The following is a 13,836-nucleotide window of genomic DNA, read 5'->3' on the forward strand; positions in this document are numbered from 1 at the left end:
CCGCTCATTGCGAAACTGTCTTTGAACAGCTCCTATTTTATAAATAGGAACCGTTCACACTTGTCGCTCTGTAACAGATCTGCGGGATCCATTGCTGTAAGCGGGACGCACTTCTGTGCAGCCTGTGATAATCCCAGGCAGACAGATGCGTCCCACCAGCACTCGCTCCCTGTACTAGGCCATATCTCCCTAGCAAGAGGGAGAATCTTCATTGGTCCACTAGGAACCAATGAGAATCTTCCATGTTGCTGAGCATTCCCATTGGTCTTTTTCAGCCCAATGGGAATCCTCAGCAACATGGAAAATTCTCATTGGTTCTTAGTAGACCAATGAAAATTCTCCCTGTTGCTAGGGGGAACTGGCCTAGTGCAGCCTATGGGAACCCATGCTTATGCCGGCCACCGGGCTGCATATAAATAGACCGAGTGGTGGCAGTCGGTGATGGGACAGGTGAGCGGTGATCGCTTCCAACGACGGGTGGATGCAGTGCAGACGGCGCAGAGGGGGTGCAAAATGAGCGCATCCGATTAGCACTTACCATGCCCATTTTGCATTCGCTCAAGTGGGAACCGATCCTAAGTGCTGTCCCATGAAAAGGAAGCGGGTGGTTAGCTTGCGAAACGGCTGTCAGACCCTGCCTATCTGTGATTTCTGTCTGGTGGGGATTAAATAAATAAGTGGATCTTTGCAACACAGCTGGTGACTGGATCTTTTCCCCTTGTTGCACAATACGTATTGCTGTTTACCGGAGGCACAGTGTGGCCTGGTGCACACCGAGCGGTTTTTGAAGCGATCCGCAAACCGCTTCTGCCTTGGAAACCGCTTGGCTAGTGTATTTCAATGAGATGGTGCACACCAGCGGTTTGCGGTTTTTAGCAAACCACAAACGTGGGTCCTGCAGCACTTTTGCGGTTTGCAGAAGCGTTTCTGCCTCAACATGAAATCTGCTGCACAAAAACTCTCCAAAAAACATGTTTAGAAAACCTCTCTAAACATGCCTAGACTCGCTCTGAAAAACAGCTTCAAAAACCTCTAGCGCTTTGTAGATCTGCTAGCGGTTTTTGGTGTGCACTGGGCCTAAGTTTACCACTGCAACCCTACCTAGGCTGTCTGTTTAACATCTAGTGCCGATCATGCTTCTCTTCACTTTGCGAAAAGATATAATAGTATTTGGTGAGAGGTCTGTAGAGGAATTGGCACACTTTGGCGATGACGTGGATGATGACCTCGATCTCTTCCCAGCAGATCTGGACTGTATTCTGGCCATAGACTCACACTGAGGTATCTCTAATTATCCGCATAATATTTACTAAACTGGGGAAGTCATCATTTGTCTTTCTCAGATCACTTTCAATTTCCATCTAATATTGATCGCATTGCCAGAGAAAATAATAATAATAGTGAGAGTCGCCAAGTCCATCTTGCACGAGAAAAGAAAATTATTTACAATCCAATAATTACACCAATTACATTTCCAGTGTGTGATTGTTTCCCGGCCATCCACCACAGAAATTCAAAGAGAACTGCAGCTGTTTGTATACACTGTGTGTGTATGTGTGTGTGTGTGTGTGTGTGTGTGTGTGTGTGTGTGTGTGTGTGTGTGTGTGTGTGTGTGTGTGTGTGTGTGTGTACAGTGTGCGTACAGAGTTGTGTGTACTGTGTTGCTGTGTTATTGTGTGTGTGTACAGAGTTGTGTGTGTACAGTGTATGTGTGTGTGTGTGTATACAGTGTGTGTACAGAGTTGTGTGTACAGAGTTGTGTGTACAGAGTGTGTGTGTGTGTGTGTGTGTGTGTGTGTGTTGCTGTGTTGTTGTGTGTGTACAGAGTTGTGTGTACAGGGTGTGTGTGTGTGTGTTGTGTGTGTGTGTATAGTGTGTGTACAGAGTGTGTACAGTGTGTGTGTGTGTACAGTGTGTGTGTGTTGCTGTGTTGTTGTTGTGTGTGTGTACAGTGAGTGTACAGAGTTGTGTGTACAGAGTGTGTACAGTATGTGTGTGTACAGTGTGCGTGTGTGTGTGTGTGTGCACAGTGTGTGTACAGAGTTGTGTGTACAGTGTGTGAGTGTGTACAGTGTGTGTGTGTGTGTGTATAGTGTGTGTGTGTTGTGTGTGTGTACGTGTGTGTGTGTACGTGTGTGTGTGTGTGTGTTGCTGTGTTGTGTGTGTGTACAGAATTGTGTGTACAGAGTGTGTACAGTGTGTGTGTGTGTACAGTGTGTGTACGTAAAGAGTTGTGTGTACATAGTGTGAACAGTGTGTGCGGACATGGTGTATGTGTGTACATGTGTGTACAAAGTGTGTGTTTACAGGCTATAGGTATGTGTACCGTGTGTGTGTGTGTGTGTGTGTGTGTGTGTACAGAGTTGTGTGTACAGAGTTGTGAGTACAGTGTGTGACATGGGGCTTGACTCACTAAACTGTGATAACTCATATCACAGCTGTGCTAGCATTTGCGCGCGTTGTAGTGGGCGTAACGGTTTATGCACTCAAACGCAAAGTGATAAGAGTTATCACGGTTTAGTGAATCAAGCCCGCCAGTTACCACTGCCACCAACATTACCAGAAACAGCCAGCCACCAGTTACCACTGCCACCAACATCACCAGAAACAGCCGCCAGTTACCACTGCCACCAACATTACCAGAAACCGCCACCAGTTACCACTGCCATTAACATTACCAGAAACAGCCACCAGTTACCACTGCCATTAACATTACCAGAAACAGCCACCAGTTACCAGTGCCACCAACATTACCAGAAACAGCCACCAGTTACCACTGCCATTAACATCACCAGAAACAGCCGCCAGTTACCACTGCCATTAGCATTACCAGAAACAGCCACCAGTTACCACTGCCACCAACATTACCAGAAACAGCCACCAGTTACCACTGCCACCAACATTACCAGAAACAGCCACCAGTTACCACTGCCATTAACATTACCAGAAACAGCCACCCGTTACCACTGCCACCAACATTACCAGAAACAGCCACCAGTTACCACTGCCATTAACATTACCAGAAACAGCCACCAGTTACCACTGCCACCAACATTACCAGAAACAGCCACCAGTTACCACTGCCAACAACATTACCAGAAACAGCCACCAGTTACTACTGCCACCAACATCACCAGAAACAGCCATCAGTTACCACTGCCACCAACATTACCAGAAACAGCCACCAGTTACCACTGCCACCAACATTACCAGAAACAGCCACCAGTTACCACTGCCATTAACATCACCAGAAACAGCCGCCAGTTACCACTGCCACTAACATTACCAGAAACAGCCACCAGTTACCACTGCCACCAACATTACCAGAAACAGCCACCAGTTACCACTGCCACCAACATTACCAGAAACAGCCACCAGTTACCACTGCCATTAACATTACCAGAAACAGCCACCAGTTACCACTGCCATTAACATCACCAGAAACAGCCGCCAGTTACCACTGCCACCAACATTACCAGAAACAGCCATCAGTTACCAGTGCCACCAACATTACCAGAAACAGCCACCAGTTACCACTGCCATTAACATTACCAGAAACAGCCACCAGTTACCACTGCCATTAACATCACCAGAAACAGCCGCCAGTTACCACTGCCACCAAAATTACCAGAAACAGCCACCAGTTACCACTGCCATTAACATTACCAGAAACAGCCACCAGTTACCACATCCACCAACATTACCAGAAACAGCCACCAGTTACCACTGCCAACAACATTACCAGAAACAGCCACCAGTTACCACTGCCATTAACATTACCAGAAACAGCCGCCAGTTACCTCTGCCACCAACATCACCAGAAACAGCCATCAGTTACCACTGCCAGCAACATTACCAGAAACAGCCACCAGTTACCACTGCCACCAACATTACCAGAAACAGTCACCAGTTACCACGGCCACCAACATCACCAGAAACAGCCACCAGTTACCACTGCCATTAACATTACCAGAAACAGCCACCAGTTACCACTGCCATTAACATCACCAGAAAAAGCCGCCAGTTACCACTGCCACCAACATTACCAGAAACAGCCACCAGTTACCACTGCCATTAACATTACCAGAAACAGCCACCAGTTACCACATCCACCAACATTACCAGAAACAGCCACCAGTTACCACTGCCAACAACATTACCAGAAACAGCCACCAGTTACCACTGCCATTAACATTACCAGAAACAGCCGCCAGTTACCTCTGCCACCAACATCACCAGAAACAGCCATCAGTTACCACTGCCAGCAACATTACCAGAAACAGCCACCAGTTACCACTGCCACCAACATTACCAGAAACAGTCACCAGTTACCACGGCCACCAACATCACCAGAAACAGCCACCAGTTACCACTGCCACGGTGAGATGAGCGTAATGACCTAATTACGATTTCGCGAAATTTTGCGTAATTAGTGTAATTACGATTATGGCCGTAAGTACATAATCGTAATGAAGAAGGATTTCGCGAAATTTCGCGTAAGCGTAATTTTCGCATTACAATGGTTATTTGTTAATGCCGTAATTTCGCATTAAACGCTACCGTAATTTCGCGTTAAACGTAACGCTCCGTATAATATAAAAAAGCCGCCGACTTTAAGGGTTAATAGCAAAGCCCCCTTAAAGTGAACCAGAGACGAAGCACCCTTGTGTATTTTACCATAGAAATCAGTGGGAACATTAGAGAAAACATTTACCATGCTCTCTGTTCCATCCTCACTGCTAAAAGTGTCTGTTATCTAGCTGAGATAAGAATCCCAGACTGAGCATTGAGTCTGGCTTTGCTATAATGACTCAGCTATAATGATTCCTGAGCAAAGCCAGCAGGGGGCAGGCTTGGACTTGAAGACAGCAAAGAACACAGTCTCAGCTATAATTATTCTGTAGCAAAGCCAGACCGACTGCTTAGTCGGGATTCTTATCTTAGAGGTGATAACAGGCAAATTAAACAGAGAACAATGTAACAAAGAGCAGATTAGGTGTTTACTGTCATGTTCCCACTGATTTATAAGGTAAAATACATGAGGTTGCTTCATCTCTGGTTCTCTTTAAATGCTAAGAGCCTCAAATTTGGAGAATATATTAAGGAGATCAGGAGGAATAAGAGGAAAAATTTTTTTTTCAAAAAGACCTTATAGTTTTTGAGAAAATCGATGTTAAAGTTTCAAAGTAAAAATGTATACATTTAAAAACCCGCCGACTTTAACGGTTAATAGCAAAGCCTGCTTAAAGTTTAGGAACACCAAATTCCCAGGGTATATTAAGGGGATCAGTGGGAATAAGAGGAAACATTTTTTTTTCAAAAAGACCTTATAGTTTTTGAGAAAATCGATTTTTAAGTTTCAAGGGCAAAAATATCTTTTAAATGCGGAAAATGTCAGTTTTTTTTGCACAGGTAACAATAGTGTATTATTTTCATAGATTCCCCCAAGTGGGAAGAGTTTTACTTACTTCGTTCTGAGTGTGGGAAATATTAAAAAAAAAAACGACGTGGGGTCCCCCCTCCCAGACCTCTTTAAAGAGACTCTGTAACAACAAAAACCTCCCCTGGGGGGTACTCACCTCGGGTGGGGGAAGCCTCCGGATCCTAATGAGGCTTCCCACGCCGTCCTCTGTCCCACGGGGGTCTCGCCGCAGCCCTCCGAACAGCCGGCGACTGTGCCGACTGTCATTTCAATATTTACCTTTGCTGGCTCCAGCGGGGGCGCTGTGGTGACTTTCGGCACGGAAATAGACGGAAATACCCGATCTCCGTCGGGTCCGCTCTACTGCGCAGGCGCCGGAAACTTGCGCCTGCGCAGTAGAGGAGACCCGACGGCGATCGGGTATTTCCGCCTACTTCGGCGCCGAGAGGCATCAGAGCGCCTGCGCAGGAGCCAGGAAGGTAAATAATGACGTCACCGCTGCCCGGACTGCACGGAGGGCTACAGCGAGACCCCCGAGGGACGCAGGACGGCGTGGGAAGCCTCATTAGGATCCTGAGGCTTCCCCCACCCGAGGTGAGTACCCCCCAGGGGCCGTTTTGGCGTTACAGTTCCTCTTTAACCCCTTGTCCCCCATGCAGGCTGGGATAGCCAGAATGCGGAGCACTGACCGCGTGGGGCTCCGCACCCTGACTATACCAGCCCGCATGGTCCATGGATTGGGGGGTCTCGGAAGGGGAGGGGCAGCCAAGCTTTCCCCTCCCCCTCCGAGCCCTTGTCCAATCCAAGGACAAGGGGCTCTTCTCCACCTCCGATGGGCGGTGGAGGTGGAGGCCGCGATTTCCTGGGTGGGGGGTTCATGGTGGAATCTGGGAGTCCCCTTTAAAAAGGGGTCCCCCAGATGCCCACCCCCCCTCCCAGGAGAAATGAGTATAGAGGTACTTGTACCCCTTACCCATTTCCTTTAAGAGTTAAAAGTAAATAAACACACAAACACATAGAAAAAGTATTTTAATTGAACAAAAAACATAACCACGAAAAAAGTCCTTTAATATTCTTAATTAACCATTAATACTTACCTGTCCCTTTAAATAAATGATCCCACGCATTATCCTCGGAAATGTTCTATCAGTTACAATGTAACAAAGTTATTACAATGTAACAACTTAGTTACATTGTAACTACGCCGCACCCGACGTCACTCACCGCCGCTGCCGCGTCTGTGCTGCAGGACCCGACAGAGCTCTGAGCTATAGCTCAGAGCTCTCGAAAGCATCTTTGTATTTGGGCTCCAAGGAGCCCCATTGGTCCTTAGCAGACCAATGGGGTTCCTTCTGATTTGAAGGAACCCCATTGGTCTGCTAAGGACCAATGGGGCTCCTTGGAGCCCAAATACAAAGATGCTTCTCAGAGCTCTGAGCTATATAGCTCAGAGCTCTGTCGGGTCCTTGCAGGACGCTAAGTCCCCGCCGGCTCCCGCTGGGCTTCAAATCAGAAGGAACCCCATTGGTCTGCTAAGGACCAATGGGGCTCCTTGGAGCCCAAATACAAAGATGCTTTCGAGAGCTCTGAGCTGAGCTCTGTCGGGTCCTGCAGCACAGACGCGGCGGCGGCGGTGAGTGACGTCGGGTGCGGCGTAGTTACAATGTAACAAAGTTGTTACATTGTAATAACTTTGTTACATTGTAACTGATAGAACATTTCCGAGGATAATGCGTGGGATCATTTATTTAAAGGGACAGGTAAGTATTAATGGTTAATTAAGAATATTAAAGGACTTTTTTCGTGGTTATGTTTTTTGTTCAATTAAAATACTTTTTCTATGTGTTTGTGTGTTTATTTACTTTTAACTCTTAAAGGAAATGGGTAAGGGGTACAAGTACCTCTATACTCATTTCTCCTGGGAGGGGGGGTGGGCATCTGGGGGACCCCTTTTTAAAGGGGACTCCCAGATTCCACCATGAACCCCCCACCCAGGAAATCGCGGCCTCCACCTCCACCGCCCATCGGAGGTGGAGAAGAGCCCCTTGTCCTTGGATTGGACAAGGGCTCGGAGGGGGAGGGGAAAGCTTGGCTGCCCCTCCCCTTCCGAGACCCCCCAATCCATGGACTATGCGGGCTGGTATAGTCAGGGTGCGGAGCCCCACGCGGCCGGTGCTCCGCATTCTGGCTATCCCAGCCTGCATGGGGGACAAGGGGTTAAAGAGGTCTGGGAGGGGGGACCCCACGTCGTTTTTTTTTTATATTTCCCACACTCAGAACGAAGTAAGTAAAACTCTTCCCACTTGGGGTAATCTATGAAAATAATACACTATTGTTACCTGTGCAAAAAAAAACTGACATTTTCCGCATTTAAAAGACATTTTTGCCCTTGAAACTTAAAAATCGATTTTCTCAAAAACTATAAGGTCTTTTTGAAAAAAAAATGTTTTCCTCTTATTCCCACTGATCCCCTTAATATACCCTGTGAATTTGGTGTTCCTAAACTTTAAGCAGGCTTTGCTATTAACCGTTAAAGTCGGCGGGTTTTTAAATGTATACATTTTTACTTTGAAACTTTAACATCGATTTTCTCAAAAACTATAAGGTCTTTTTGAAAAAAAAAAATTTCCTCTTATTCCTCCTGATCTCCTTAATATATTCTCCAAATTTGAGGCTCTTAGCATTTAAGGGGGCTTTGCTATTAACCCTTAAAGTCGGCGGCTTTTTTATATTATACGGAGCGTTACGGTTTAACGCGAAATTACGGTAGCGTTTAATGTGAAATTACGGCATGAACGAAACGCGAAATTTCGCGTTGAAAATTACGCTTACGGTATTTTCAATTACGATTTTAATGGCAATTTCGCTACGCTAATTTCGCATTGTAATCGCAAATTTCGCATGCGTAATTATAGTAATGCGAAATTACGAAAATTTCAGCTCAACTCTACGTGCCACCAACATTACCAGAAACAGCCACCAGTTACCACTGCTTCCAGGGCCAGACCTCCCATGACGCAGCCTGAAGAACCTGCTTCAGGCGACATTTACATGGAGGCGGCACCTGCAATGGCAGGGACTGGGGTGCGGGCTTGGGGACTGGGGTGCCTGGCAGAAGTGGGAAGTGGGGCCAACATCATTCCTCCCTCCCTCTCCATGGGCCGCCCCTTATGCCCCCCTGCAGAGTTGCGCAGTGCGTCCATCCATTCCAGCAGCTGGCTCCTCTCTACTTCCTGTTTCCCAGCGTGACGTGTCATGCAGAGATCGGGGGCGGGCAAACAGGGTGTGAGTCATTTACAAAACCCACCACTGCGCCACTCTGCAGGGGGACAGGAGGGGGGCCCATGGAGAGGGAGGGATCATGTAACCCCCTCCACACAGTGTCACCCACCTGCTTCCGTCCAGTGGCACCTATACCTGGCTACCTTTACTGGGGGACTTATACCGAAGCACCTATACCTGGCTATCTATATTGGGGGCACCAATACATGGCTACTTAAACTGGCAGCACCTATACTTGGCTACTTATATTGGGGGTACCTATACCTGTTTCCCTAGGCTGAGGGTTCTTATACCTGGCTAGCTATACTGAGGGTATCTATAAGTGGCTAGCTATACTGAGGGCACGTACACTTGGCTCCCTAGGCTGAGTGTACTTATACCTGGCTAGCTATACTGAGGGTACCTACACCTGGCTAGTTATACTGGGGACAGCTATACCTGGCTAGCCTAGCAATACTGCGTGCACCTATACCTGGCTAGCCATACTAGGAGCACCTATACTTGGCTAATTATACTGGGTGCACCTATACCTGGCTAGCCATACTAGGAGCACCAATACTTGACTACTTATACTGGGGGCACCTATAGCTTGCTTCCTATACTGGGGTAGCTATACCTGGTTAACTATACTGAGGGCACCTATACCTGGCTAGCTATACTGGGACCACCTATACCTGGCTTCCAATATGCCCTCAGTAGGTAGACAGGTATAGGTGTCCCCAGTATAGAAAGCCAGCTATAGGTGCGCCCTGCACCTATAGCTGGCTTTCTATACTGGGGACACCTATACCTGGCTACCTACTGAGGGTGTTTTGTTTTTTTGTTGAATAACAGCTATAACGCGCGGTGCAAATTGTTGGGTGCTGTGCGATCATTCCGAATCCAGGAGGGGGGAGGGGGGATATTGGGGGGTGCACCCTTACAGGTTTTCTTCAGGCACCAAAAACTCTAGGACCAGCCCTGACTGCCGCCAACATCCATAAGACAGCAAAAAATATACTTCTGCTTTCAAGCTGCCAACATAACCGTTCAGTATACGGTATACCGCTGCCTCCAATATTACCGTTTAGAAGACAGTATTCCACTGTTGGCAGCATTACCATTTTGAGGTTAGCCAAGAGTATCGTGCCGCAGCCAGCCCAGAATCACTGGCCAAGAGAACGTCGCTAGAAGACCTGAATTCAGTCCATCTATCTCCAAACTTTCCGTTTCCAAAACACAAGTCTGGATGGCGTGTAATGTGTACAAATAATTCATTCTGCAGAACTTTTTATTTACTTGCCAAACTTTTATTTTAAACACTTCTTGCTTACCCCATAATACAAAGCTTGTTTAAAAAGAAAATAAATAATAATAATAATAATAATAATACTATAATAATAATAATAATAATAATAATAATAAAATAAAGCTCAGTTTGCAAAGTAAACTGTAAGTAAAATCTCTTCCCATGGAATCTATTATTAAGGCCACCTTATTGCCTGGAAACAAATAATAAAGAACAAATATCAGCCAGTGACTTCTGAGCCTTCTTGCTGGATAGAATGGCCTGGCTTTTAGTGGTGTGCTGTTGCCTGGCAACCTCCAAATTGCTCTGCAGATTATTACGACCTTCGATGGGAGTTTGTGATCTGGATAGTTGGTTATTTTATCAGCGGGATAAGCGAGGTTGGCAAGGGTTGGGAGGAAGGAATTCTATTGGCGATACACCCTCAACGGCAATGCTAAGAGCTTGTTCTGGGGGAGAGCTGTACCTCCTTCTCTACAGGAACTGGAAGTCCCAGCAAGCCTATCTCTGACAACTGCTTAAAGAGAACCAGAGATGAAGCACCCTCTTGTATTTTACCTTATAAATCAATGGGAACATGACAGTAAACACCTAATCTGATCTTTGTTTCATTGTTCTCTGTTTAATCTGACTGTTATCACCTCTGATAAGAATCCCCGACTGAGCATTCAATCTAGCTTTGCTACAGAAAGATTATAGCTGAGTCTGTCTTCTCTGGTGTCTTTTTAAGCCCAAGCCTGCCCCCTTGTGGCTCTGCTATAATGACTCAGCTATAATTATTCCCTGCAAAGCCAGACTGAGTGCTCAGTCCGGGATTCTTGTCACAGCTGATAACACACTTTTAGCAGTGAGGATGAAACAGAGAGCATGGTAAGTGTTTTATCTAATGTTCTTACTGATATCTATGGTAAAATACACAAGCATGCTTCGTCTCTGGTTCCCTTTAACCTTCCTCATGATGGTTCCTGCCTGACCCCACGGGAGGAAGTATGTGGTTCTTTTTTTCCTGACGGAGGCAAGCCAGTGAATTCATCCGTCAGTTTTGTTTTGTTTGTTTTTGTTGAATTCTCAAACGTAAGGTGGACATTAACGATACAATCCAGCAGCCAATCTATTGTTTGCAATCGCCACGGTAATGGTTCAGAAACAATCGGTCGCGCACAGGTCCGGATTTACCATAAGGCACTGTAGGCTCGTGCCTACAGGTGCCTGAGGATGGAAAGGCGGCTCACTCCCCTCCTCGAGCTTCTCCCTCCTTCCCTATGCAGAGTCCTGATGAGAGTGTAAAAAAGAGGCTACTCATCCAGGTCTGACCAGATCTCCCTTCAGTCGGGGGCACCTCTAGCTACCTAATACTGGGGCCATCTCTAGCTACTTAATACTAAAGATACTAAGGATAGCTCTGGCTACCTAATGTAGATACCTATGACGGGCAGGGGGACTAAGGGAGAAGTGACTGCTGGCACAGCCAGCACACTTGTGGTGCATTTCGTTTGGGGTTTGTAGGTTCATGTAGGGCGAAGTCTAGAGTGCCAGGACATCTCTGCCTGTAGGCTCCTGTGATGTAAATCCGGGCCTGGTCATGCACAGTAACCTCCTAAGGTAATCCCCGAGTCAGGCTCAGGATGCAAATGAGAGGCAGGCACTTCTGTGGCAAATGAGAGGACAGCCACTTCTGTGGACAGTTAGAGGCTAGCCACTTCTGTGGCTAATGAGAGGATATAATGAGACGATAGTTACTTCTGTAGCCAGTAAGTGGATAGCCACTACTTAGACCAACGGACAGGATAGACACTTTTTAGGCCAGTGAACGGACAGCCACTTATGTGGCCAATGAGAGGATAGCCACTTCTGTGGCTAATAAGAGGATAGCCACTTATGGGTCCAATGAGAAGATAACTACTTCTGTGGCCAATAAGAGGACATCCACTTTAGTGGCCAGTGATAGAATAGCCACTTTTGTGGCCAATGAGAAGATAGTCACGTCTATGATCAGTGATAGGATAGCCACTTCTGTGGCCAAAAAGATGACACCCACTTCTGTGGTCAGTGATAGGATAACCACTTATGGGGCCAATGAAAAGATAGCCACTTCTGTGGCCAGTGATAGGATAGCCACTCCTGTGGCCAATAAGAGGACATCTTCTATTGTGGCCAGTGATAGGATAGCCACTTTTGTAGCCAATGAAAGGATAGCCAATTCTGTGGCCATTGAAAGAATAGCCACTTCTGTGGCCAATGAGAGGATAGCCACTAATGGGGCCAATGAGAAGATAGCCACTTCTGTGGCCAATGAGTGGATAGTGGCTTCAGTGGCCAATGGAGAGTTTAGAATTAAATTTGAAGTTGTGCAGAGAATGTTTCTTCTCCTCTTTCTGAATTTTCCCAGAAACACTCAGCGACCAGATCAGGAATTCTGGCCGAGAAACGTTGTGTTTTGTGTTATTTTCTGTGAGTTCCATGCGGCAGGCCGGAGCTGTCGGTGGAGGAGGTTCATCAATCATCCGGTACTGGAGGCCGCTATGCGCACTATACCATGATTAGAATTCTCTCCGCGGGGAGATGCCAGCAAAGTCACTGCTGCTGGTTTAATAGACACATCCAGCCCCAGGCAGGGATCCTAGGCCGCCGTCCAAACACTTTGATTACAGATGAAATCCCGCTATCATAAAGGAAAAAAAGTAAAGCAAACTAAATGCAAAGTTTACAGTGTAAAAGGGGAATACATTAGCGTGTCCCGTCACTGCTGGGAACACAAGATGGGGCTACAAAGGCCATGGCCTAGGGCTCCAGGAGGCAAAGGGCGGGCTGTGGGCTGGCACACTCATGCAGTCAAGCTGCCAAACATGTGAACCGCATTAGTCAGGTAAGTGTTCTGGACTCAGGGGATGAAGGGGCAGCAAACGTGGGCAGCTTATTGTCACTCATCAACACCGTCGTTTGCTCTTCGAGTCCAGCTCCGCCCTCCTCCAGGCTCTAACCTATCAGAGCGGAAAGCATTGACACGGCCCATAAATGGAATCAAAAATATTACTATTTATTCGAACATTTCATGTGTAATCGATCTACTAAACAGATTTATAAACAATTGACAAATTGGTCATTTGTAGTTGTTTGGTACCATAAAAACTGTCTAATCCAATCAATCAGAAGATTGATTGTTCAGTAAAATTGTATTGTTAATGAGCATTTTTTTAAAAAAATTGATTACTGGGACCAATAAAAGTGTGTCTGTGCTTCAAAGATTCACACGTCACCCACCTACTAGGCCTAGCATAGACCCTCGTGCCGGTGCAGATCTCCTGCAGGTACACCACTCCTGCTATACCGTGATACAAACTTCAAAAAATGGAGACTGCTTTTTGTGTGCAGTCTCCATTTTTTAAAGTTTGAAAAGTGTGTCTGTGGTAGGGGGTTTGCTGTTTGTCAGGGGACGGCTGGTGATTGTGTCCTTGGGCGGTAAAAAGTACAAACCCGGCCCTGGCTACGTGTCTCTCCAAGAGATAGCGTGAGAAGCTCTGAGGTGGTGCCCTCTAGAGGTGGCTATTCCTGGTCATCCAGCTGTCTCCTGTTCCGCTGTATGGAGAAAAAACCCCATAAAAATTGTGGCAGTATGATAGTCAAAAGGTATTAACACTTCGGCCCTAAGGGTGGTCCCAAACCTATTTTTTTTTTGTAGTAGTACATATACATTTAACCAGTGGCATAACTACAAATCATTGGACCCATCAGATTCAATTGGATCCATCAAATCATTAGGGAGTGTGGGCATCATGTTAAAAAAATAAATAAAGCAGAAAGTTGGCCAATGTTAAACCAGGGAAAAACATATCGAAAAGGAATG

The sequence above is a fragment of the Hyperolius riggenbachi genome, chromosome 9 (assembly GCF_040937935.1).
Source record: "Hyperolius riggenbachi isolate aHypRig1 chromosome 9, aHypRig1.pri, whole genome shotgun sequence".
Taxonomy (NCBI): domain Eukaryota; kingdom Metazoa; phylum Chordata; class Amphibia; order Anura; family Hyperoliidae; genus Hyperolius; species Hyperolius riggenbachi.